Here is a 25,872-nt window from a genome sequence, read left to right on the forward strand (position 1 = left end):
GCGGGCGGCGGGGGCCGGGCGGGCGGAGCGGGGGGCAGGGGCGGGCAGGGCCCGGCCGGCGGGCGGCCTCTCCCGGGGTGGCTTCGGGCTCTGGGCTCCCGGCTCCGCGCCGGGCCCCGCTCGGCCCGGCGGCGGCGGCGGCGGGAACGCGGGCGCCAGCTCGCCGCGGCCGGCCGCCCGCACACACCCCCGGCCGCCGGCTCCCACCCCGCCCGCCGCCCCCCGCCATGAGCGCCGCCGCTGGCTGCAGGCAGAGTCGCTGCCGCCCCGGCCGCCGCTGGCTCCAGTCCGCCGCCATTATTCTTTGTTCGCTGCGAGCGGCGGCGATGGTGTGGGGCTCGGGCGGAGGCTCCATCTTTACCACGGCCCCTCCTGCGAGGGGAAGGCCCCGAGCGCTGGTGTCCGGCGCCTCCCCGTCCCCCCTCCGTCCCCCCGGCTCTCTCCGGCTCCTGCCTCCTCCTCCTGCTCCTCTTACCGGTGGTACAAGCTCCTCCGTCACTGCTTTCGTTCGCGGCCCGGATCTCGCTGGAGTTTTATTCTCTCCCCCACGTAACACACCGCGTCAAACTACACCTCCGCCGCGTCACTCACCAACACTCCGCTTCTCCCAGCCGCCCGGGCCACAGGCAGCAGCAGCCGCCGCCGACTGAGGACTCGCAGCCAGGGAGCCAGCCAGCGCCGCCCAGTGCCGAGTGCGCAGCGGCCGCGCACGGAAACAGCCGAGCTCGGCCCGGAGGAGCTCGAGCGGCCCCGCCCTCAGCGCTGGAGGCGGAACTTGCCGAAGACCTTCGAGTTCCTTCGGGCACGGCGGAGGGCTTCCGCGGGGAGAGGGAAGGCGGAGGTGGTCTGGGGCCAGGGGTGGGGAGGAATGATCTAAGCCCCCCCTCCCCCTCCCCTCCTCCCTCCCGCGCCCTGCCGCTTATCGACGGATAAAACCGGCGGCGGAAATTTGCAGGAAGAGTTAGGGTTTGTGTGTGGCGGGGTGGGGAATTCCCGAGGGGTGTCGACTGCTCGATGGAAACCCCCGCGCGGGCTGCCCTTGCGGCGGTAAGCGGCGGGCTCTAGGGCGGCTGCGGCGTGCCGGGTCTGGGTACCCGAGCGCCGCCAGCCCCGGGAAGTTTCAAACGCTGCCGGGACGGGGGAGACGCGCCACTGGGTCGGGGCCGCGCCTGAGTGCGAGAGTACTGCGAGCTGGGGAGGAAGGCCTGCAGCGGCTCTGCGGTCGCCCCCGAGGCCTGGGGCCTGGGCTGGACTCTGGGACGGTAGGCCGCGGCGCTGCGCCGGCGCGGCCCGGGGGCGTCGTTGGCCCCTGTGGGGAGGGTCTTCCGCCCCTCTGGGCGGGCTGGGCGGCTCTGCTTCGAGAATCCGCTGAGAAGCCTGGCGCCCGCCGGCGGGGCCGTTCTGTTTCGGGGGACGGAGGCTCTGGGACTCCGGTCACCTTGGCGGGGTTCAGTACAACAGCGAGGACGGCCAGGCCTGGGGGGCACATCTTCGGCCTCCGAGCCGTGACCTGCCCTATCCGAGGTTGCTCTTCTACACTTTCGAAATGTCTTACCTTCCTCCTCCACCTGCCCGCCTTTTTTTTTTTTTTTTTTTTTTTGCACCATCCTGTGTCGGTTTCTTTTCACAGCCCGTTTTCTGCAGCACAGGGTTGCAGCGGCTGCACCCTTTTCTTCACCACCCGCTCCCCCTGTGAACCCGCAGTGTGACTTCCGTTGCCTCGAAGCTACTGAAACTGCCCTTTCAGAGGTCACCCGAGACACGATACCGACTTTACCATTATCCTTTTTATTGAACTCGACAGTCCTCTCCCGGGCTTTCATGTCTATTGTAATTCACTTTCAGTCCCTTAAAGCAAACATGTTTTAGGAAGCCGAGAGGGTCCAAAACAGAGCTCCGTCCCTTATTGACTTACTGTTGAAAAAGAAAGAGTTCCCTAGCCTGGTCCTGTAGATCCCCTTGTCCTTTCTCTTTGGGCTGAAGAATATCCCCCTTTCCTTCTGTTATTTTCAACCTTTCCTTCTCAACCGGCGTTTCTGTCCAGTATTTGAACATTCTTAAGTCTCTCATTTTTTGGAAAACATTTTTCTCTTTAAATCCCTCTCCAACCGCGATTGTCTCTTACCCCGTGGACGTTCATGTCCCAGTCTCCTCAGCCCTCTCCAGTCTAGTTTCTGTTCTTACCACACACCTGAATCAGCTCTGAATTGTCACAGACAAGCTTCAGGCCTCATTTACAAGACCTCATTCTGGCATTTTACACCATTGCCCACAGCCTCATCCAAATATTCTCTGCCCTCTGCTCTTGTTTTCTTTTACCTCTCTGGTTGTTCTTTAACAACCAGCTTCTCCTCCTTTAGCCAACTGTTAAATATTGGAATCCTGTTGAGCTTCATCCTCTTCTCGAGTCCCACCATGTGCATTTTCCTAGGTGGTCTCATCCTCTTTCCGGTGGCTTCAAATACCCTTTGCCAAAGACTGTCCAGCTCAAAACTCAAGCCTAGATCTTGCTTTTGAACTCTAGATTCATATTTCTAACTGCCTGTGCTACACTTTCATCTGGATGACTTGATGTCAAACTCAACCTCTTCCCTCCAAAAGCCTCTTCCCGTAGACCTCGGATCAGTAAAGTACAGCCTGTCCATCTACTCAGTTCAGAAACCTAAGACACCTCCGACACACATCAGAATCACCTAGACCTGCCTTAAAAAAATAGGATTTGTGGCTTCTCATCCCACTCTAGTCTAAGCTACATTCATCTCTTGCTTGAAGTTCTGCACTAACTACCATCGAGGTCCTACAAAACTGCTCTTGGCTCATTCCAATCCATTTGCCATACTGCAGCCAGAGCAAATTTTAACAAATACAAATCTGATCAAGTCACTACCCTGCTTGAATTCCTTCAGTCCTTCCCTTTGCTTACTGAACACAATCTTAAGTCCTTGTCATTAAGGCCAGGCCCTCCATTATCTGGGCTCGTCTTCTTCCCAGCCTCCCCAGCAGTCCCTCTAGCTCTCTGCACTCCAGCCATGTTAGTCTTCTTATTTTTTCCAGGCTCTTTTCTCTTGTTCCCTACTGTAAACTCTCACCTCAAGGAATTTATACATGCTATTCCCTTCCCCTGAGATTCTTTTCTGATTCATCATACTTGTAATTATTTGTTTAATGTCCATGTGTGGTCTGTGCAGGTAGGGACCATGTCTGTCTTGTTCACCACCAGAATTTCTCTCCTCCCATCCCCAGCACAATGTCTAGAATGTAGTGGTGCTCAGTAAATATTGAACAAATAATGAATATCTCTATGGTCCTGGGAAAAAATCCTTAATATTTTGGGGTTCAAATCCTGGTTCAGCCACTTACTAGCTGTGTGACTTGGGCATATTTTTCATTCTTGCGCCTCAGTTTTCCCATCTGTGAAATGAGAAGATGATAATAGCACCTATATCATAGTGTTACTGTGGTAATTAAATGAGATCATTCATGGAAAGTGTACTTGGCACAGTGACATGTAATAAGTGTCTATTTAAATGTTGCCTATTACTAGCTTTATTTGTATATCTCACCCTTGTGTCAAATACATTTGCAAAATTGAGCTTATTATCTTCCTGCTCTTCTTACCCTGGCCCTATACATGATATCAAAATATTAGAATTATTTGCTCATAACCAATGCTTCTCATTCACCAAATACAGTAATTTTTTATTTAAAAATTTCCGTATATTCTTCTTTTCTGTTCACACTGATCTTCATTTAGGGCCTACCTCTTCATGCCTTAGTTACTTTGCTGACTTCCTGGGTGCTTCCTAGGTGCTAGTGGGACTGCAGGCCCACTTCTCCTATTCACTTGTGCCCTACTCTCAGACCAGTGGGCCTCAAACAGTTATTAAGTCATACTTTCTCCTTGACTTACGCTCTCCTGGCCTCTGTTTTCACCTAATTTTGTTCATTCACTCATTCAGTCATCCAGTCATTCAAGTGCAAGTTATTTTACTAAATGCTTTGGATATACTTCAGATTTGAAATGTAGTCTCCCAGTTATGTGCTCTGGCATCTCCATAAACCATAGAAATGAACTAGAAATGTCAAACTTTAGCATCCGTTTTTATCTCTGGGACTTGAAAGCTACTCCCACTTTTGACTCAATTTTTCAATTGGAAAACAGGGTCAATATTGGGGAGACGAAAGTAGGGAAGAACACATGGATATAAGCTGACATAGTATAAGGTAGATAAGATGGCAAAGGGGGAAGGTCTCAAGAGATGATTATAAAAGGCTTCAAGGAGAAAGTGGTATCTGAGAGCTTTTCTCTAACCACGGCTTCCTTTTCCTGTTATTTTTCTCTCTTGCTTCCGCTGTTGAACCTAATTTTCACCCTCACTGTGAACTCAAGTTCCATGAACACTGCCTATTCTAGTTCATCACCTCTCAGGACTTAATTTGTTTTTCTACCTAACCCCAAGGCCATGGTGACCTATTTTGTTTATTCTAAAAATACCTGTTGAGCACCTATTTTGTGCTATGTACTACAAAACTGGGGCTATCGCAGTAAATAAAACATTGTTTCTGCTCTCAAAGGTACTAGCATAAAATCTTCAACTTCTCCTCTTTCTGACATTTCTCTTTTTTGTTCACTCCTTTGTGCCCTCATCTAGCGTCATGGTTGTAAATACAATGCCCATGCTGACAACCCTCAAAATTATATCTTCCCAAATCACTCTCCCAAACTTTAGACTCATTTAAACAACTGCCTACTCACACCTCCACTTGGATGTTGTCTTAGCCTTGGTTCTCCCAGAAAGCAGAATCTGAGGCAGTCTTCTGTGCTCTTATTTTATTAGGGAGTACAATCTTGGGGAAGTGAGGGTAGGGAAAAGTAGTGAGTCAGGACAGGAGGTTAAGATTCAGTCAGAGGATGCTAACACTACCCTCCTCTGCAACATACACATACTTCCGTTTCATGTGGGCACCAAACAGACCCCTGTGTGAGATGTGTGGCCTGAGCATAAGGCAAAGCACTATTGGGTGGTTACTGCCTGAGGTTGGTTGGCCATGGCAATGAAGACAAAATAAGTGGTAGAAGACCCTACAGGCAAGGAGGCCAAGAGGATCCTAGGTGATACAGAGGTGTCTAATAGACATCTCAAACTCAATATGTCCAAAACTGAACTGACTTTCCCCCTCACATCTGCACCTGCAGTCTTTCCCATCTTAATTGCTGAGGTTAGAAATCTTGGAATGACTCTTAATACCTTCCTTTCTCTCACATCCCACATCTATTCCCGTAGGAAATTTTATTGGCTGTACCTTCAAAATATATCCAAAAACTGACTACTTAGCACCTCCACTGCAAGTGAGCTGGATGTGTAATACTTTCATCTCTTACCTAGATTACTGCAATTGCTTCTTAAGAACTTCCCCCTACTTCCGTTGCCGTACACCAGCCACTCTTCTGCCTTAGCACCTGGGGGCTGTTTCAGTGCTTAAAATGCTCTTTTTCCAAATATCAAGAGAGCTAACTCTCTCACCTCCTTCAGGTCTTTGCTGAAATGTCACTTTCTCACTGAGGCCTTGACAATACTACTTAAAATTACAATTTGACACCCACCTCAATCACCCCTATTTTTTCTTATGGCACTTATTACCTTCAAATATACTGTCTGTTTTACTACTTTTTTTTTTTTTTATAAATTTATTTATTTTTTGGCTACGATGGGTCTTCGTTGCTGCACGCAGGCTTTCTCTGGTTGCGGTGAGCAGGGGCTACTCTTCGTTGCGGTGGGCAGGCTTCTCATTGCAGTGGCTTCTCTTGTTGTGGAGCACGGGCTCTAGGTGTGCAGGCTTCAGTAGTTGTGGCACGTGGGCTCAGTAGTTGTGGCGCGTGGGCTCAGTAGTTGTGGCTCACGAGCTCTAGAGCGCAGGCTCAGTAGTTGTGGCGCACAGGCTTAGTTGCTCCGCGGCATGTGGGATCTTCCTGGACCAGGCCTCGAACCCGTGTCCCCTGCATTGGCAGGCGGATTCTTAACCACTGAGCCACCAGGGAAACCCTGTTTTACTACTATTTATGTTTATTGTTGACTGGCTCCCTTGCTAAAATACACGTTCTGAAAAGCATTATCTTTCTTTTGTTTACTGATGTATCTCAAACACTTGGAACCATGCCCTGACATATAATAGGTGCTCAATATATGTTTGTTGAATGAATTCCCAACTTGCCTGTGTTCAGGTGGTTCATACTATTCAGATTTATTTTCTTGGTTGCTTTTGTAATGAGCAGGAATATAATAGTTCTCCTTCTTATTTGGTAAGATTTCCTATAATCTTGATGTAACAGTTATCAATAAGAATTCCTGGAAACAATTGAAATCCCAAACACCTCTCTATAACAGCAAAAAAAAAAAAAAAAAAAAGGAATGACCCAAATGTCCCCATACTAAACAGTTAACTATTTAATTCAACTTTTGTCCCTTATATGTACTCATACCTCTTTTAACATTACATGGGAACTATTCATTTGTTTGTCTGCATCCTTTATTGAACCATGAGCTCCCTAAAGGCAAAGTTGTGTTTTGTTGAACTTGCATCCCTAGTAACTGACATACAATAGGTGCTCAGTAATGTTTCTTGAATGAAAGAAAGAATGAATGGTTAGAGTTTTTCCAGCACTGGTCAAGGGACCCTGCCCAAGTGATTCAAACATCTGATCTCCTTAGCAGTTCTTCCCCTGCAGTGTAGATGGATGCTTGAGAGTCTTCATAATTGGAAAGAGCGCAAGGTGGAGCTGTTGTCAGCACGCATGAAGTAATCCTGTGACTTTAATTGTACTTTCCCAATAGTTTTCCAACAGAGAGGAGAAAGCACTGATCTGTTACATCTATTTCTGTTCTGTTTACCAGTTATAGTTCCCTATGTAAATTAATATGTTGCTTCTTAAAATTAATCTTCAACAACAAAACTCTCCATTTCTACTTTCTCCTCTAGCTACTGTCCCATTTTTTTGCTCTCTTTACAGTAAGTATCTCTGAAAGAGTTATATATTTACTGTCCCAATTTCTTTTCTCTCATTTTCTGTTAAATCCACTCCAGCTAGCTCTTGCCCTCAGCATTCCACCAAAACTGCTCTCCACATTTCTTAATCCAATGGCCTGTTCTCAGTGGTCTCACTTAGCAGCACTTGACACAGTTGATCGCAACTTCCTCCCTGTAACACTTTCTTCACTTGTTACACTTGTTTCTTCAGTGTTACAGGGCACTTCACTCTCCTGATTTTCATCGTGCACTCCTGGTCATTATTCTCAATCTCCTTTGTTCACTGACCTCTCAATATTGGGGTGTCCCAGGTCTCTGTCCTTGGACCTCTTCTGTTACTATACTCTCTCCCTCAGTGTCTCATTCATTCTTATGGCATTGGATATGATAAATAAGCTCACAACTCCCTAGTCTCAGATTCAGCCTTGTATATCCAAGAAACTCCGTATCTCTACTTGGGTATTTAATAGACCTGTCCATTTTATTAAACCCAAAACCAAACTCCAGATCTCGCCTCCCCTCAGAAACCTTCTCTGCCTACAACCTTCTCTATCTCAGTTAATGGCACCTCCATCATTCCCATTGCTGAGGGCGACTCAGCAGCTCTTTTACACCCCACATCCAATCTGTCATCAAATCCTGTTGTTATCTCTTCAAAATATGTGACCGCTCTTCCAATCTCCACTGATACCAGCTTGGTCCAAGCCGCTGTTACCTTTGATTAGGATTCTACATCAGCCACCCTTAACTTCATTCCTTTCTCAGCCCAGCAGCCAGAGTGATCCTTTTAAACTTTAAAGCTGACCACACCATGATTCTGTTCAAAACTATCCAGTAGCTCCCCATCTCACTCAGAAAAAGCTGTGATTCTTACAGTTAGGCCTACAAGACCCCATTTCCTCTCTGATTTTACTTTCTGCTCTTCCTACCCTACCTTTCTCTGCTCAGAGGCCTGTTGACCATCTTGCTGTTCCTCAAACACTTTGGACCCACTCCCCTCAGGGACTTTGCATTTGCTGTTCTCTCTGCTCGGGATGCTCTTTCCAGACGTTTCCACGTCCTCTTCATCTCCTCAGGTCTTTGCTCAAACGTCCGCATTTCTGTGAGGCCTTCCCTTACTACCCTGATGAAAACTGTTCACCCTACACCCCACCTCTCTCTTTGATCTTTTGCTCTGCGTATCTCCTTTTGCTACTTAGTTTTCCTCCATAGCACCTGTCACTTTCTGGTATGTTATCTACTTAGCTCATTTATTGTGTTTGCAGGTACTTTTGTCTCTTTTTTCACTGCTATATTCTTAACATCTAGAACAGTGTCTTGTACATAGCTGGCACTCAAATGTTTGTTGCGTGAACGAAGTTGAAATTCTGGACTTAATCTCCTGGCATTGGTTTGTGTAAACAGGTCTCTCTCAGTTTGATCATCTCTGTATGCATCTATAAATATTGTTTCTGTATTGCAGCCTGAATCATGGTGGGTCCACCAAAGTTTTGCCTTCTTGTGGGGCTTGATTTCATCATGGCCACGCTCTCTGCCATCTCTGTCTCAGTTCTATAGAACTTGAAAGAGTTGAAGACCCCTTTGAAGCTTTCTGATCTTCCCATGTCTCAGAGTCAGAACTGATCGGGAAGATTCTGGTTGCTTCTTATTTCTATTCTGAGGACCAGGTGGTTAGCTACTAGTACTGCTGCATTCTTGTCTTCCTTGTGACTGAAAGCAGTGCCATGTAAACAAAGTCAGATGGCCTCTTATCCTCTTGGAAATTTACAAAAGGCCAGTGGTTGGCAAATAAAACTGGTAGCAGCAACAAGTGAAGATTTATTGAGCTCTTACTTTGTGCCAGGCACTGTTTTAAACACTTTTGATTTATTAACTAACTTAATCCCCATAATAACTCAATGAGGAAAATATTAACATTAGGAACATTTTATAGATGAGTAAGCTGAAGCATGGAGGGGTGATGAGATAAACGTCTCCGAGGTCTTAGAGCTAGCAAGTGGCAGAGTCAGAATGTGAACCCAGACAGGCAGCCTGGCTCCAGAGCCTGCGCTCTTAGCCACTGTGCTCTACTGCCTGGTTGTAGAATGAAAAGTGGGAGAGGGAATTTGCTTTGAGAAGAAAGCAAATTATAATTCCATCGATGTGAGTCTGTCATTCTGAAAGCATCATTGTAACACAAGCACTTTCTTCTCATGTCAGTTCTATCGCCATTTTCATGCATGATACAAGAATTAGGCTAAAAAGCTTCCACGATACCTTGTCACTCTTCCTAGCGAATGAGTAGGCTCCTTGAAACACTCTGCCTAGCCACCCCCTTTCATTTTTGCTTCACTAATTCCTAGTCTTTAGCTGAGCTCTGAAGGGTGTGTCATGAACTCTGAGTACCCTACCTAACTCCCTACCCCAAACCAACACTCTAGTCTGATTTAGGTGCCTGAATTCCATATTTTTGTTTCTGTCAAAGCACCCATCACACTTGGGACTTCCCTGGCAGTCCAGTGGTTAAGACTCCGTGGTTCCACTGCACGGGGCAAGGGTTCGATCGCTGGTCGGGGAGCTAAGATTCCACATGCTGTGCAGCGCAGCCAAAAAAATAAATTAAAAAAATGTTGGCACTTCCCTGGCAGTCCAGTGGTTAGGACTCCGTGCTCCCAATGTAGGGGGCAAGTGTTCAATACCTGGTCAGGGAACTAAGATCCTGCATGCCACATGGCATGGCCAAAAAAAAAAAAAAAAGTAACAAATGTGGAGGAAAAAATTTTTTTAAAAAGTACCTATCACACTACTTGTCATTATTTGTTTAAATGACTAGTTCTGTGCTAGACTGTAACTTCGGTGAGGGCAGAGATTGCATCTGCCTTATTCATTGCTATATCCTTAATACCTAGCATGGCGCTTGGCACGTTGGAGGAGTTCAATAAAATGTTTTTTTAATGAATAAAAGTGATATTTCTATAGAATATCTGCAATCATACCCATGCATTAAGGTGAATTTTCTTATGGCCAGACTAGTCCATCTTTTTAGAAATGCGAAAGATAATTTTCTTTCAGTCTGCCTTCCAGCTGCTGGGTTTTTATGTTAGCATTTCTTATGCCATAATGCTAGTTTTCAATTAGTGACTGTTTCTACTTCAGATTCAACTAACGTTCAACTGTAATGTAGCAGATGTCTCTCTGAGGTCTTTCATATATGTCTGCTAATTTAAATTAAGACAATTTCTTTGGGTTTCAGCTTCTTCAGCTACACAGCCAAGATACCTGATTGACTTGTGCAAGATCAGACTGTAAGTTTGAGAATTGGGGTTTGAATTTAGAACTTCCAATTCTAAATTTAGCTTCCTTTTTTTCATATGTGATGTTGCCTTTCTGTTCCTATCTCTGATTCTTGTCTACTAGTCTTTGGTTAGCACCCATATTACTGAGCGACAAGCATATTTGATAATCTTATAAGCACCTCCTTCAAAAAATTTTTCCCCACTCCTTTGTTTTGTTTTCCAATTTTATTTATTTTCTTCCCATTTCCACTCTGCCAAATTCTCTCCCAAACAGTGGCACTCAGGGTTTATGAAAACATTTCTGGGGCCTGTCCTAATCTCACGTATGGATTAAGGGCTTTAGTGATATTTGGTTATTTCTATTATTATTCCTATACTATTATTATTATCTATTTGAGAAAAAGATATGAGAAGAATCCCAGGAATTGGAAACAGGACACATACTACTTGGGCTCCTGATCAAACAAGGTGATTGAACACATACTTTTTGCTTTGCTTATTCCTGGCACCCCACAGTAAAGGAGGAAGGAAAGTATAAACCCTTATGATAGATAGAATAATGGTCCTCTCATAAATACTCATGTATTAGTTCCTGGAACCTATGAATGTGTTATCTTACTTGAAAAAAAGGGCTTTGCAGGCGTAATTAAGTTAAGGATTTTGAGCTGCGAAGATTATCCTGGATTATGTGAGTGGGCCCAATGTAATCACAAAGCTGCTTATAAAGGAAAGAGGGAGACAGGAGAGTTAGAGTCAGAGAGAGAGAAATTGGAAGATGCTCAGCTGCTGGCTTTGATGATAGAGGATGGGATCACTAGCCAAGAAATGCAGACATCTTGTAGGAACTAGAAAAGACAAACAGATTCTCCCTTAGAGTTTCCTCGAGGAATGCGGCCTGGCCAGCACCTTGATTTTAGCCCACTGAGACTGATTTTGGGCTTCAGATCTCCAGAACTATAAGATAATAAATTTGTGTCTTTTTAAGACAGTAGGTTTGGGGCAATTTGTTACAGTAGCAATAAGGTACTTATACAAGCCCTCAAGGACAAAAAGAACAGAAAAGCAGACAATGGCAGTTGAGAGAATTCAGCACATGCTTAGAAGACAGGATAGATGGAGGAAGGGTAGCTGACTTGGCAGAGTGGGAGAAGCTGGTACCTAAGTGCAGAAGAGAGACCGGTGAGAAGGAAGCCAATTTGCCTGACAGAAATCCAGAAGGGTTCAGGAATTAGAGGCCATGCCTGCTTTATCCCATTTGCAGAGCCTGGGAAAAGAGTACCAAGAGAGGCCTACAGAACATTTGTCCAAATATTTAAAAGTTATAAATCCAGCGAACAAACTGCTAACTAAAATGTATTCAATCCTTCTATCTTGAGAAATGCGGAGAAAGGACCTCCATTTGGGGGTACTCCTGTGAATTTAAGGAAATTGTTCTGCATGAAAGAGAGAAACCAACTAACCACCAAACAGAAAGTCTGATATGTATGAATGTATTGAGATGAGATTTAAACAAGTAGTAGAGAATTTTGAATCGGTGATATGCGCTTAGGAAACTAAGTAAACGAAGAGAACAATACAATTATTAACTCCAGGGAAAACAAAAGGTTTGGCAGGAGAGGAAAAGTATTCACAGTTATCATATGGCTCAAATCTAATTAGAATACAAGGTCCCAATAATGTAAATACTCATTAATCTAATTAAATTTATGATATATAGTGAAAGGAGCACATATGTGGTGGGCATGCAAAGAAGGAGGATAGTAAACCCTCATTTCCATAGTGAAAATCAGTAAGTAATGCCTACAACAGAAATATCAAGTTACCACAATTAAAACGTGTGTAGAGACGTGGAGGTGAATTCCAAAGAATTAGCTAAAATAATTCACAGTGGTTATCTCTGGGGAACGGTAAATATTCATTGAGAGAGCTTTGACTCTGCAAACTTTGAGCATGTATAACTTTGATACAACTAAATTCTTATTTAAAAGATGATCTTAAGGGGAATAAATATTGAAGATTCTTTCCTAGATTTGAAAAACATGAGAATTAAGATTGAAAAAGATATTCAACTCTCTTGAAAAAGGCCCATATCAGAGCACACGACCACAACCTATTAAAAGCCTCTGGCAGGGGATGAAGGTACATACAAAGGACTAGAAATAAAAACAACAGTGGTCTTCTCAACAGCATCATTGGAAACTAGAAGACAATGTCTTAATGCTTTGTGATTCTGTGGGAAAATTATTTCAAATTCAGTATTCTATTATCTTCAGACATATTAGATCTTTCTTGTCATGAACACTTTCTCAGGAAACTACTAGAAGATACGCATTACCAAAATGAGGTGGTAAAACCAAAACAAGAAGATCTAGGAATCAAGAGTGTTACCTGTCAGCTTAGGCTATGTTGCAGTAACAAACAACACCGAACTCTCCATGGCTTACAATACAGGTTTCTTTCTTTTCACCCAATGTGTCCATCGTGTAGTTCTGCTCCTTGTCACCTTCATAATGGGACCCAGCCCGATGGAGCATCCTTTATCTGGGAAATTGCTAGTCTTGTGGCGGAGGGAAAAGAGATGATAGATCTCTTAAGCTTCCACCTTGGAATGTCACATGTCATTGGCCAAACAAGTCACATGGTCACTTCTGAGTTTAACAAGGCAAAAATGTCAAATCCTTCCATAGGATGGAACCTCACAAGTCATAACCAAGCCTGACATCAATGGGGCACATATTGATATAATCGACCCCAAGGCAGGAGCTGCAAATATTTCAAACAGTAGTACAGTCTTTCTCAAAGGGAACCCCTGCATAGAAGGAGGCAGAGGGAATACCCAGGTCAGCAGCTGTGAGAAGAAGAGAGCCCCAGGAGGAAGGTCAGACTGGGGGGAGGGGAGATTGGCATTAACAGCTTTTCCGACAGGTTTGATTGTTAGATAGCTGCCACTCTGAGAAGGCACTGGAAGACAGAGTTGGGGTAGGAGACTGCTGTTTTCTCATCGGCTTTTTTTGTATGAAGTGAGATCTAAAGAAATATGTAATATAATAATTTAATATAAATTTGAATTATTTTTTAAATGGATGGAAATTTAGCTTTACTTTGATGTGTTTGTGTGTGCTTCCGGGATGTATGTGTCCTGTGTTTGTGGATATGTGTGTGATTAAGATGGTCCTTTGCAGACTGTAGTTGGGAATAGTTTGTTACCCATCTGCCTCCTTCCACAATAAAGTTGTTTATGATATTTTCCTCTTCCTTCATCTTACTCTCTCAATAAAGCACCTGGAAAGAGACCAGAGAAAACAGTGGTATTTTCCAAGAAACCATGGGAAACAGCATTAGTAACCCCGAGAAGGTGGAGACATTTGACTTTCTAAGGACAACTGCTTTCTTTTTTGCAGTCCTATCCAAATTCTGCAGTTTTGACTGCAGTACTCTCATACTAGTGTTAATAGTCAAATATCTAAGGCATTAGTAATAATAACATAAAAAGATAGGGTTTCTCTTGCCTTTTTAACTGTCTTACTAGGTTCTTAGGTCCTTTCCCTTCAGGATTTATGCCTTTGCTACCTGATGCTTATTCAAAGAAAGCAAGGAAAACATCCACACTAAATGTCTTTTGGGGCTTAAAAACTGATGCTTACTGTGCTGAAGTAAAATATAATTTATCATAGGATGTACTTCAGAAGTACCAGAGCACATTTCTTCTCCAGAAGAGTAACATTTCTTTCAATACATGGATAAAAAGAATGAAGTGGTCATTAATTCTATCAATCTTAATGCTGATGTTCACCTTGATAAAACTTTTCTGATCTCTGTATTAGTTGTGGTTCAGTCATGTATGTTGCCTTGGTGACACTGGAAAACAACGCAGCTGATTCATACCCTAACAGGAATTGCTACTCCTAACTCAGGTACAGGATACAGGGGTTCAAACTGCACTCTAAGAAGCATCCCATCTCTGCATAGTGAAAGGCTATTGGAGGTTCGCTTGTGAGGTAGGAGTTACTGTATCTCCTAAGACTGCATCAAGGTATCTGATTTTTGTGTTCAGATACTTAATGAGTGATTCTCAAGTTTTCTATCTTTTTCACACACAGTACATTTCCATCAGCATCCAAAGATGGAGTGGGGGAAGGGACACTGTCTATTTTCAAAAGTTCCTCCCAGCTAGACTTTTACCCCCCTCCTTCTGCAAGGAATTTAGAAAGAAGTTACTTGTTTGAATATGTAAGGATGGTGGGGAAGGAGAGAATAAATCTTTTCATCTGTATACATCCCAAGGCTGCAGATGAGAATAAGAACCCTTAAAAATCTCAGTGTCATGATTGCCAGTGTCCCTTCTTTGTGTAGACAGTTCTTAGCAAAGAATCTAGTCCTGTCAGCTAAATTCTTATATTTTAGTATTTGACACACTTTTTTTTAAGGGACCTGTCAAAAATGACAGTGATTTGGTCTATGTTTCTGTAAACTGCATTAACGACAGTGTTACTTCTTCCCAGGAAATATCTTCTTGCCAACTGAATTTAGAGGATGCACTTGCTCATGCCTCTTTGCACAAGCAGATTTTATATCATTAGGGTCTTGCATTTGTAGATCAGGAAGAAAAACTTTGTTTCATCGTAATCCATTGGTTTGAGCAGATACTGTCACAGTTCTGAGATCCTCTTAAGAGATCCCTTAGTACATGTATTCTCAAACTATGAATGAGGGTTATAAACATCAGTGAAACGGAATTTAATTTACTAGAATTTGGTGTGCTTACAGCCCTGGTTCTTATTCTAGGTTCACAGAGTCTCCCTAACTAGACTGATCCTTTTCCAGGATGGACTACATCCCTTTTCCCCCCACTCCCTACCTTCCAGTACAGTTACCCTGTGTAGATTCATATAATGAATCTGCAAATGTTACTGTTTAATATATTATTGTCTAATACTCTGTAAATGTCACTAACATCTGTTCTATGGTACATTGCTAAATGGTTTTTGTAACTGTGGATTTTGAGCCCAACCAGTAGAATGCTTTTGTAATTGTGTGTCAGAGTTTCTCGTATTTTTTCTGGGAAGCCGGAACTGAATCATTTTCAGGACTTTTGTATAACCTAGTGTGTCATCTTTAGTCCAAGGTTAAACAAACAGCGTATGCTCTTGTGGCCTACGTGATACAAGGTATGAGAGAGCTATAATCAAAACACTCCCTGAGTGGCTCACTGCAGCCCAGGAATGTTTATTGGAATTACCCGTAATACAGCGTGAAGCCAAAGGAGTTGAGAAAACACCCTCTCTTTCTTTCTGTTAGGGCTTGCCCTAAGTTGTAGCTTCACTGTCAGAGCTTGCTGCACACACAGAGGCAGGGCACCTGGCACGTGAAAGGAAGTAAATCACCCATTCATGTATTGTCACCCTTTAGACTGTAAGTGCCTCAAGCCCAGGGACAAAATTTTACTCATCCCTTTAGCCCTGCACCTCCTTCTATGCCTGTTTTTTGACCTGATCAGAGGGAACCAAACAAAACCCAAAACATAAAACCCAGGACAGAAAAGACTGGAATTAGAGGTCTATGTGTAGCAGAGAGAGCAGCCATGCTTGGGGTAACATGTGGAGCATGTGTGGAAGACCCATGCTAAAGATTTCATTCTTAAAATTCTTAAAGGTGAGGAATTATTAAATAAGAGGCTGATAATATTTTTTCCAAGGGGAAAAAAACAGCAAAGCACAAAGATCATATGGGACATACAGAAGACACGTAAGTTTTCTTCACTATTTTGAGCTTTCTCTTAAACGGGGTGAAATTGGTAGCTACTTCATAGGATTGTTGTGAGAAGTGAAATAAAAATTTCCATATATAGCACTTAGCACTGTCGCTGGCTCATTGTGGCTAGTAAATATTAGTTATTTTTATCATAATATTTCATTGTATCCAATTAAAAGATATTTTTTGTGTCACTAAGAAAAACACTCCCCGTTAAACTGTTACATGGTGATTTCTTATCACCAAAATTATTTTCTATTTCTTGAAATTTAGGTCTATCTAGATGGATTTTTAAAATAATATTTTATTCTCAGGTCATACATGAAAAGGTAAATGTAAATAAATTATTTGAGGTATTTCTATAACTTTTTCATGTTCAGAGTCTAATTCTTCAGAATCACTTTAAGACTCAGAGACATTAATTTCTGTGTTTTTCCTCACAATGTTGTCTGTGATATCAAGTATTGGGAATTTGAAATGGAGCACTTCTAAAATGTGCCCCTCTGCTGAATCCCAGATTTTCTTTCAAACCACTGACACCCACTCTTCTTGTGCTTATTCCGTCTTACCAGAAAGTATCAACAGCACATTTTCAGATAACAACCAAATTCCTATTCTTTCGTGAATTCCATGGAAGCATGGTCTTCCCACGTTAGTTCATGACACCTCCATTGTAGTAGTTGCTCAGGACAAAATCCCTGGAGTCATCTTTGGCTCTCCTCTGTTTGTTATGCCCCACCTCTGTTTTACCATGATGCTAAATCCAAACTCTGGGTCTCATTTACCCCTCTCTACATTACTTCTCTGGCCTGGGGCATCATCCTCTCTCACTTATAATTACCTCCTAATAGGTTTTTCTGCTTCTGTCTTGGCTCCATTACAATTTTATTCTCCACATAATGGCCTGAATGAATCTTGCAAAATAAGTCAGATCATGTCTCTCCACTACTCAAAACCCAGCAATAGCTCACCATTTCACATAGAGTAAAAGCCAGTGTTTGTAATGGCCCCCAAAACCCCCATGATTGATGCTCCCTGCTTCACTTCTCTCTTCCCCTCCTACTCCCTTCTGGGGCATTTTGCTCCAGACTCACTGGCCTCCAGGCTTTTTCTCAAACTCACCAAGCATATAACTGCCTGAGGGTTTTTGCTCTAATTCTTGCCCCTACCTGGAAGCCTCCTCTTTTGGGATCTACAGAGATAATTCCCTCACTTCCTTTGAGTCTTCGCTCAAATCTCCTGTTCTCACAGAAGCCTACCTTGCCACCCTAATTAATAACCTGAACCTTCCTCTGTATCCTAGTCCACCCCAGATCCCTTAACCCACTCCATGTTTTCTTTTTCCATAGCACTTATCATTATAACATACTATAAAATTTACTTACGTATTATAGTTTATGTATCATCTATTTCTCCTCACAAGGGTAGGCAACTTTGATTTGTTCACTGATGTTTCCCAGGTGCTCAGAATGGTACCTCATCTGCATTCATTCAATGCTTGTTGAATTTTACTGAATGGTGATAAATCCTATTACTGAGGTCCATGCAAGGTGCCATGGCCCACAATGAGCAGGCTAAAACTTTGTGAAGGACCTAATGCCTCAGCTGAACTTTTAAGGATAAATACAATGAGGCAGCTAAAGGAATCATGAGAAACAATGAAGTTACAGATGCAAAATACTCCTTTAGGTATTGTTTCAGGTGGATATTTAGATTGGACTCTACCTGTTGATTACAGTTCCAGGCATGAAAGTCAATCCCCATAGGTAATACATTTTGCAAAAAAATTTCAACAAAGCTTATTTTCATCTCAGTGTACCACGTTATCATAGTGAGCATGGATAACATTTCATGGTCAGACTGCATGGGTCAGGAATTAGATCAATCGAGGTGCCAGATCTTTGTTTTGATCAACAGAGTAATCAGTAATGAAAGTGTTAGGGTTCTGCTAACCAAAATAGTAGTTAAGGAAGTTTACAGTCTTTAGAAAGGAATGCAGTGACATAGAGATTTTTCTCATTTGAGGTGTTCTTTCAGCATAGACCAGGGATTGTCCTCAGAGATAGAGCCTTATCTATTTTGGTACATGGGGTAAGATACAAATTCACTCTCAATCAGCTTTGTAATTTCTGATGTATGACTTATGTGTTCTTAAAAATTTATGCCAGCTAGTGGCTTCATATTTAAATAATTATTCTTGATAATTAGATGTCAAGCTCAGTTGTTTCTAGCTGTTGGAGGAGTATATGTGCTGTCAACATGCAAATATAACACACTTTAGAGTTGTGCACGCTTTAGAATGTTTGCTTGTGCCCTTTAAATTTCAGTAGACAGATACAAAGCTCTTTCTCCCTTCCTAATTTTGACTCTCTTCATAGAATCACCTAAGCTCAGTCTCTGGGTGGCACACAGTAATCAATATACGTTATTTGAAAGACTGAATCAAATATATTTTGATCCAGAAGAAACATATACTCTAAGCCTTAGGGACTTGGGGAAACTGAACTTAATGTACTCTTTTGTACCTGTAAAATAGGGCTCATCATACTTCCCATCTGAGTCTTCATGAGAACTAATATACGTAATAAGAGTTAATATATGTAAGTCTTTGGCATATTTCTTTTATTAATAGACTTTATTTTTTAGAACAGTTTAGATTTACAGAAGTGAGCAGATAGTACAGAGAATATATACCTACATCTCCTCCCCTCACCCCATCCCAAGCCTGGTTTCCCTATTATTAACATCTTACATCAGTGTGGTATATTTGTTACAATTATCGAGCCAATACTGACATCTTATTATTAATTAAAGTCTGTAGTTTATTCAGATTTCCTTAGTCTCATTTACCTAATGTCCTTTTCTGTTCCAGGATCCCATCCAGGATACTAGGTCACATTTACTGGTTGGGTCTTCTTACGTTCCCTGTGACAGTTTCTCAGACTTTCCTGTTTTTGATGATTTTGACAGGTTTTAGGAGTACTAAAGGTACTTTAGTATATTCAGGTACTTCAGGTATTATATTGTAGGATGCTCCTCTATTGGAATTTGTCTTTGGTGCATTTTAAGGTATGTAAAAGTGTTAGTTATTGTTATTGTTGCTTCATATTTAGATTATGTTGTGGAACAGAGGTAGGATGTGATGGGGAGATAGTTTTGCTGGACGTAAAAGAAAGATTATTTGAGGCTTGGTCATTTTATCAGTGCTTAAAGACTCTCTGGAAAAAAATGTGGTTTTCCTACATCCATTCTTTTATCTCTCCATTTGATTCAGTAAATATTCACCAAGTCCCTGTTGTGAGGGTAGAAGTGTGTTGGATGCTGGGGATTCAATGATGAACAAAGCAAAACTGCCCTCACGGAGCTTCTAGTCAAATAAGGAGACAGCTAATAGGCAACTAAAAAATTGAACAATCTAAAGAATAACTTGTGACAAGTGAAGAAAAAATATTCTTATATTAAAGAACATCTCAGCTGGTGAGGGGAAGGGGGACTACTTTATTCGAATTATATATTAGTTAGGAGCAGATTTAACTGTGAGGGGCAGAAAACTTTAAAAACAGAAGCTTAAGATAGGAATTTCTCTCTCATGTTCAGGAAGTCAGGGAATCAGTCTAGAACTAATGTGGCAGCTGCATAGTATCAGGGTCCTGGGCTCCTTCCATATTGTTTCTCTCCTGCGCATGGATTCATTTCCCAGGATCACTTCATGATCTAAGATATTTTCCAGGGCTGCAGCCATCATATCTGAATTCCAACTAGCATGAAGGTGAAAGAGGCAGAGAAGGGAACACCCACTTTCCCATTTCTGCTTACTTTTTGCTGGTCAGAACTTAGTCGTGGCCTTACCTAGCCTCCTTACCTAGTCTTTATCCAGGTGGCCAGGTATACCAGTTAAGCATCAGAAGTGTTACTGCCATAGAACAGTGGTTCTCAAACTTCAGCGTGCATCAGACTCAACCTGTAAGACTTGTTGAAATACAGCTTGCTGGGCCCCACCCCCAGAGTTTCTCTTTCAGAAGGAGGCCAAGAATCTGCATTTCTAACAAGTTCTCATGTGTTGTTGATACTGCTGGTCCAGGACCACACTTTGAGGGCCACTGCTGTAGAAGAAGCGGAGCATGGATATTGGGAGAGTGGTCTCTGATCCGGAGCATAATTTGGACTTTGATCATTTACATTTTTGTATTGAGACAGATGATGCTTTCTGAGGCCAAGTATTTCATCTCTGGTGTACCAAATCTGGGTAGCTGTACACAATTCAGTCATTTTTGTATAAGGTCAGTATTTTGGTTATCTACTGGTAGGTAACAAATTACCCCAAAACACAGCAGCTTAAAGCAGAAATTCGCTTATGATTCTATAGGCCTGCAATTTGAGCAGGACTCAGTGGAAAAGGCTTGCCTCTGCTCTACATGTGTTGGCTGGTCATGACTCGGGCTGGAGGATGCAACAGGGCCTCACTCACATGTCTGGGGATGGCTGTCAGCTGGGCACCATGGGGCTCCTCTAAGAGACTCTGTCTAGCAGTACAGCTTGGACTTCCTTACCTGGAGGCTTGGGGCTCCACGAGGATGCCTAGAAATCACACTGAGTCCCTTCTGCCAAATTCTGTGAGTCTGTGAGTCAAGCAAGTCACAAAGCCAGCCCAGATTCAAAGGGAGAGGAAATAGACTCCACTTATTGATGGAAGGAGTAGCGGAGTCACATTGAAAACGAGCATGCAGTTGAGGGGAATTATTGTGTCTGTCTCTAGCAATAGTCTACCGTAGTCAGGGCTGAGAATGTCGATATTACAGCAGGAATCCCTAACAATTGTAAATATGGACATAGACCTGTCAACCATTGTGTTTTACCCCTACCAGGACCAGAGTATAATGTGGATAAGACATTTCCAAAATATTTTTGTGCACTGGTAGAAAAGAAGTATGACAAGATTAAACAGGAGTTTAGAAGGGATTTTTTGGTTATTGAAAACACTTTACCATACCTTTATCGACCTAAAAGTTCACACACGAGGAAGAGAACACAAGTTGTAAATAAATTCACAAATATTTTTCTGCTGGCCTTTAGACCCATGGCTCTTTTTTTAAAAATTTTTTTCTTAAGTTTTGAATTTATACAGCAGGTTCTTATTAGTTATCTATTTTATACATATTAGTGTATATATGTCAATCGCAATCATCACACCCCCCCCCACTTCCCCCCTCGGTATCCATACATTTGTTCTCTACATCTGTGTCTCTATTTCTGCCCTGCAAACCAGTACATCTGTACCATTTTTCTAGGTTCCACACATATGTGTGAATACGATATTTGTTTTTCTCTTTCTGACTTACTTCACTCTGTATGACAGTCTCTATGTCCATCCATGTCTCTACAAATGACCCAATTTCGTTCCTTTTAATGGCTGAGTACTATTCCATTGTATGTATGTACCACATCTTCTTTATCCATTCGTCTGTCAATGGGCATTTAGGTTGCTTCCATGACCTGGCTATTGTAAATAGTGCTGCAATGAACATTGGGGTGCCTGTGTCTTTTTGAATTATGGTTTTCTCTGGGTATATGCCCAGTAGTGGGATTGCTGGGTCCATGGCTATTTTGACTGAAAGTAGTGATCTCAACTTTTGAAAGTCAGTATCTTAAAAATAATGTTCTCATACCCGTATAACAGGAATTCATACTCTAAAAGAGGTCAAGTTTATAGTATATTTATACGTAGTATCATTTAGGACATGGGTAAGAGACATTCATCCCCCTGTGAAATCTCTACAAGTTCCTGAAATTTTCCAAGGAGTGATTCATTATTTGTTCCAAGCATTGCTCATTTTCACTGGATTCTTACATAGCAGATACTTCTGGGAAGGGGAGGATAGGAAGTCAGTAGCACTGTACTATGAATAATTTAGAGGAACAGTCTTCTCAGAGAATTCTGAGAGTCCTGGATGCCTTTGGAGGAAGGGGTTGCTGAAGCAGGAGCTAGGTGACATGGGGAAGGGAAGGATGAAGAATGGTAAGATGGGGTACTGAGCCACACGCCTGCTGCTGAGGTGGCATGCACTGGGCTTATGTGATGTTAAAACAACTGATTCCATACCAGCTCTTTATTTTAGAGAGAATATTTTGTTCCTATAATGTGATATTCACGCACTATTTGTGTTTTTTCCCTAAACACTTCTCCACAAAGAATATTTCTTTACCCTGAAAATAACTCCAGCCGCCTGCTCTGAGGTCCTTCTCTAATAATAACTTTTAGCTGTTGTGCTTTTTCTTTGGAACGAGGTATCTGTTCCAGCCCTTCCTTCTCACCCTATTTTCCCAGGTCGGAGAGACAGCCTGGCATTCTGTTGGACCTCTGAAGCTGCCAGTCCACTGTGGGAAAAGTCCAGCTTGGGCGGAGACCATGCTGTTTGTTTGCCAGGTGTTGAATTGACCGCAGGGCGGAGCTGCCCTGCAGCCTGTGTTTTCCTTGTTTGGATAGCAAGCTTATTTACCTCTGATTTTCTTAAGGGTCTTTCATTTTAACCTTTGCCTTTACCCAGCGAAAACTAAATCCAGCTCAGAAGCCCTGATGAGTTACATTCTAGGGAGCTGCTTTTGTTTGAGGAGCTAATATAGTGCGGGACTGTGATTTTATTATTCCCACAGAAAGCAAGAGCCTGTTCTGTGGTTCAGATGAAAAGCTCTGTGACTAACAGGATTCTTTCTTCCTTTTCTTCTTTTTTTGGGTTACATTTCTCCCATTCGCTGCCAGGTCCTTTTGCGACAGTGCTGGCTGAAGTGATTTATCACGTAGAGAGAGTGAAGGAGAAGTGGGAACTGTCTGGTTGCCTTTCACCCCCTGACAGCGGGGCTTCTACTCCTGCCATCAGGAAAGGCCATCAGCCTGCCAGTGAGGTGGTGTGAGCTGAGGAAAGGAGACGTGACTCAGAGTTATTGCAGCTCTGGAGAAGTCCCTGGATGCAGGGCAGTGAGCCAGTGGGTGCAGTCTGCCTCCTGGTTTTCCCTCCTAAAGCCAAAGGCTCTTGAAAGCCAAGACTTAGTTTGTCAGCCAAACTAGAGATGGGTGTCCTTCTGTGGTAGTCCTGGGGATCTACTCAGTATGGATTTTACAGTTAGCCAGAGCCTGTTGTAAACTGGAACTAGAGCTGACCAGACATTTTTCCTCTCTTAAGCCTCTGCAAAGGCTTCCTTCCCCACACCCCAGCTGGTTGGCAGGATCCCAGGGGATACCCACAGGCTGTTGAAGGCTTCTCGACGTTGGAGTATCCCATTTTGCACTCCGAAGTCACTGTTTCCCCAACCACTTCATAGAGACAAGCACTTTTTTTTTTGGAAAATATGTGACAGTTTGACACATCCAATTAGTAGCTTAGTGTCATGACAGTAGCTGAAGAACCATGTGATAAAAGCATCTCTAGTCTTGACAGCTTGCAAAGGTCCACCTGAAAAACAGGTGAGCCATGGGCAAGAAATGTATTGGAGGGAAGTGCTAATTTGCTAACAAGATAGACCAACAAGATGTCAACAAGTAGAGAACAAAAATACAATCTCTGGTATCCTCTTGGAGAAATCTCTGCTGATGAGTCCTCCACCTTCCAGCCTCTGTGCATGGGCTCCATCCAATGCCTAGAACTGCCCCAGTTTCTGAGCCAGTCCTGACAAGTAGGAACTATAGCAGTGTACTATAAAAGTGTTACCAGGAAAATAGAAACCATGCTGAGTATTTGAATTGGGGAATGTAATGCAGGTAACTGTTTATACAGGAGATGGAAGAGCTGAGAAGCCGAACAATGGATGGCGAGATAACTCAAAGAATAGCAACAGCAGGAAGCCACTGATACTTCTGAACTGGAACTCAACAGGGAAGAAGTGCTCTTTTACCAAAGTGCAGGAGGCAGAGGGTCATCTGGTAGAAAACCACTGTGGGACTGTCTGGTGGGAGTTGGAGCCACAGAGGAGATGCCAGAGACACTGCCCTATGCAGAGAGGGAGGGGGAGAAATACCCTGGGAAACATGGCTCGCCAAGGGTCAATCTCCTGGAATCCAGAGCAGAGCAGCAGAGGGTGAGGGCTAGCCTGGGCAGGGAGTCCCATGTGGATGTGTGTGGAAGGGAGTTCAGAATCAAGTCTTGCTGCGTGTGGACCTTGTGTCTTCAGTGCCAGGGATGACTCCTGGCTGCCATGAAATCTACCAGTAGCAGCACCTCCTGTCATAAAATAGTCTGGTAGAGTGTAATGGTTAAGATGTACAGTAGAGTTCTTGCTAGGAATGTGGGGCATATGAATGTATGCATTTTTTCAAAACTCATTGAACTATAATCTTTAAGTTATACCTCAATAAAATATAAAAATACAGAAAGAGTATTAGGCTCTGGAGCCATACTGTCTGTATTTGCTACTAACTAGCTCTTATGGACTGAATTGTGTCCTCCCCCCACTCTCCCCCAACCCCCAAATTCCTTGTTGAGGCCCTAACTCTCAGTGTGACTGTATTTGGAGATGGGGCCTCTAAGAAGGTAATTAAGGTTAAATGAAGTCATAGGGTGGGGCCCTCACCTGATAGGACTGTGTCTTCATAAGATGAGGAAGATAAACCAGAGATCTCTCTCTCTGCGTGTGTACCGAATTAAAGGCCATGTGAGGACACAGCAGGAAGGCAGCAATCTGCAAGCCAGGAAAAGAGGCTTCACCAGAAATCAACCTTGCCAGCACCTTGATCTTGGACTTTGAGACTCCAGAAGGCTGAGAAAATAAATTTCTGTTCTTAACATCACCCAATCTGTGGTATTCTGTTACAACAGCCCGAGCTGACTAATACACTAGCTGTGCAACTTTGAGCAAATCACAAATCTTCTGTCAACCTTAATTTCTTCATCTCAAAAATGGAGATGGTAAAAGTTTTCCTTCATAAGGTATTTGGAAGAATTAAGTGAAATAAGAGTTTAAAGCACCTAGCATGCAGTAAGTATGCGTATGTAGCTCTTACTGTTCATACCCCTGAATTTCTGCCTCAGTATCCCTCCCTGGAATTCCAGGTCTCATCTGTCATCAGCTGCTGCCTCCCAACCCCCAGCCTACACGGGGTCTTGCTGGTCCTCTCCCTGTGTTCTGCTGCTGGCATCCTTCAGCCACCACTTGGGGTCCTGCTGGCATCATTCACCTGCGTTTCTCTTTGCTGTCAATGCTCCACTTGCTGACACCATCTCCACTCTGAGAATGTTGTGTCCCTGTGCTTTTCTGCTTTGGTCCATCTACCAAGTGGCTCGTATGGCTGAGCCAGCTGTATCCGTTTCCCACGACCCCATCCCCTCTGGTCCTGGCTCCATCCCATCAGCCTGTGTGCTTAGGTTGGCCCAGCACACTTCCCATCTTCCTTAGCGCTCCAGGCTATTTACATTGACTCTTGAAGCTGTGGCTGGATTTTTCTGTCTAGAAATGCATTGGGCAGGGTAAAGGGATGAGCTTGCTTTGCAGCTGCGTTTGCATAGCAAGCACACCTTTATGTTTGTTTGTTTGTAACTTAGATTGTGGGCTTATTGGGTTGGATTTTAGGAAAAATAATGGAAACTATATGTTTAGGAGGGTAGGGGCCATGGTCACAGGCCGACTGGATACAACTTCCCAGCATTAGTTCTTCACTCAGCGCTTATTACTGCTTTTATTCGGGCCTTGGGATTTGTGGTTGTCTGACTGAGGTTTGTTGGGTGGTTTGTAAGCAGTGGTTCTCAGGTTTGCGATGACTCGTGTGTTAGTTTTCAACCGCCACACACCTCAAACTCAACAGCATCAGACAACACACACATTATCTCAGAGT

General features: G+C 43.2%; 1 protein-coding gene and 1 long non-coding RNA gene across 9 annotated transcripts in view; one reads left to right on the top strand and one right to left on the bottom strand.

Moving 5' to 3' along the window:
- CREB1 (cAMP responsive element binding protein 1) overlaps positions 1–713 on the bottom strand; it is a 57,065-nt gene extending 56,352 nt beyond the window's left edge. For 4 of the 8 annotated variants that reach the window (XR_003436291.1, XM_027122902.1, XM_027122891.1 and 1 more), the window contains exon 1: positions 476–682. The gene's annotated coding sequence lies outside the window, so the exon portion shown is untranslated. Of the gene's footprint in view, positions 1–475 lie in introns of all 8 variants that reach the window. The other 4 variants (XM_027122929.1, XM_027122922.1, XM_027122949.1 and 1 more) reach the window with 4 other exon arrangements.
- Positions 714–803: 90 nt separating this feature from the next.
- The window catches only part of LOC113629046 (uncharacterized), a 301,835-nt gene continuing 276,766 nt past the window's right edge, over positions 804–25,872 (top strand). Inside the window, exons 1-2 of the long non-coding RNA XR_003436346.1 lie at positions 804–1,047; positions 10,259–10,310. This is a non-coding gene — a long non-coding RNA (uncharacterized LOC113629046). The remainder of the gene's footprint in view (positions 1,048–10,258; positions 10,311–25,872) is intronic.

Source organism: Aethalodelphis obliquidens, unplaced genomic scaffold (assembly GCF_003676395.1).
Source record: "Aethalodelphis obliquidens isolate GAN/ISIS:26980383/991018 unplaced genomic scaffold, ASM367639v1 scaffold2, whole genome shotgun sequence".
In the NCBI taxonomy this organism is placed as follows: domain Eukaryota; kingdom Metazoa; phylum Chordata; class Mammalia; order Artiodactyla; family Delphinidae; genus Aethalodelphis; species Aethalodelphis obliquidens.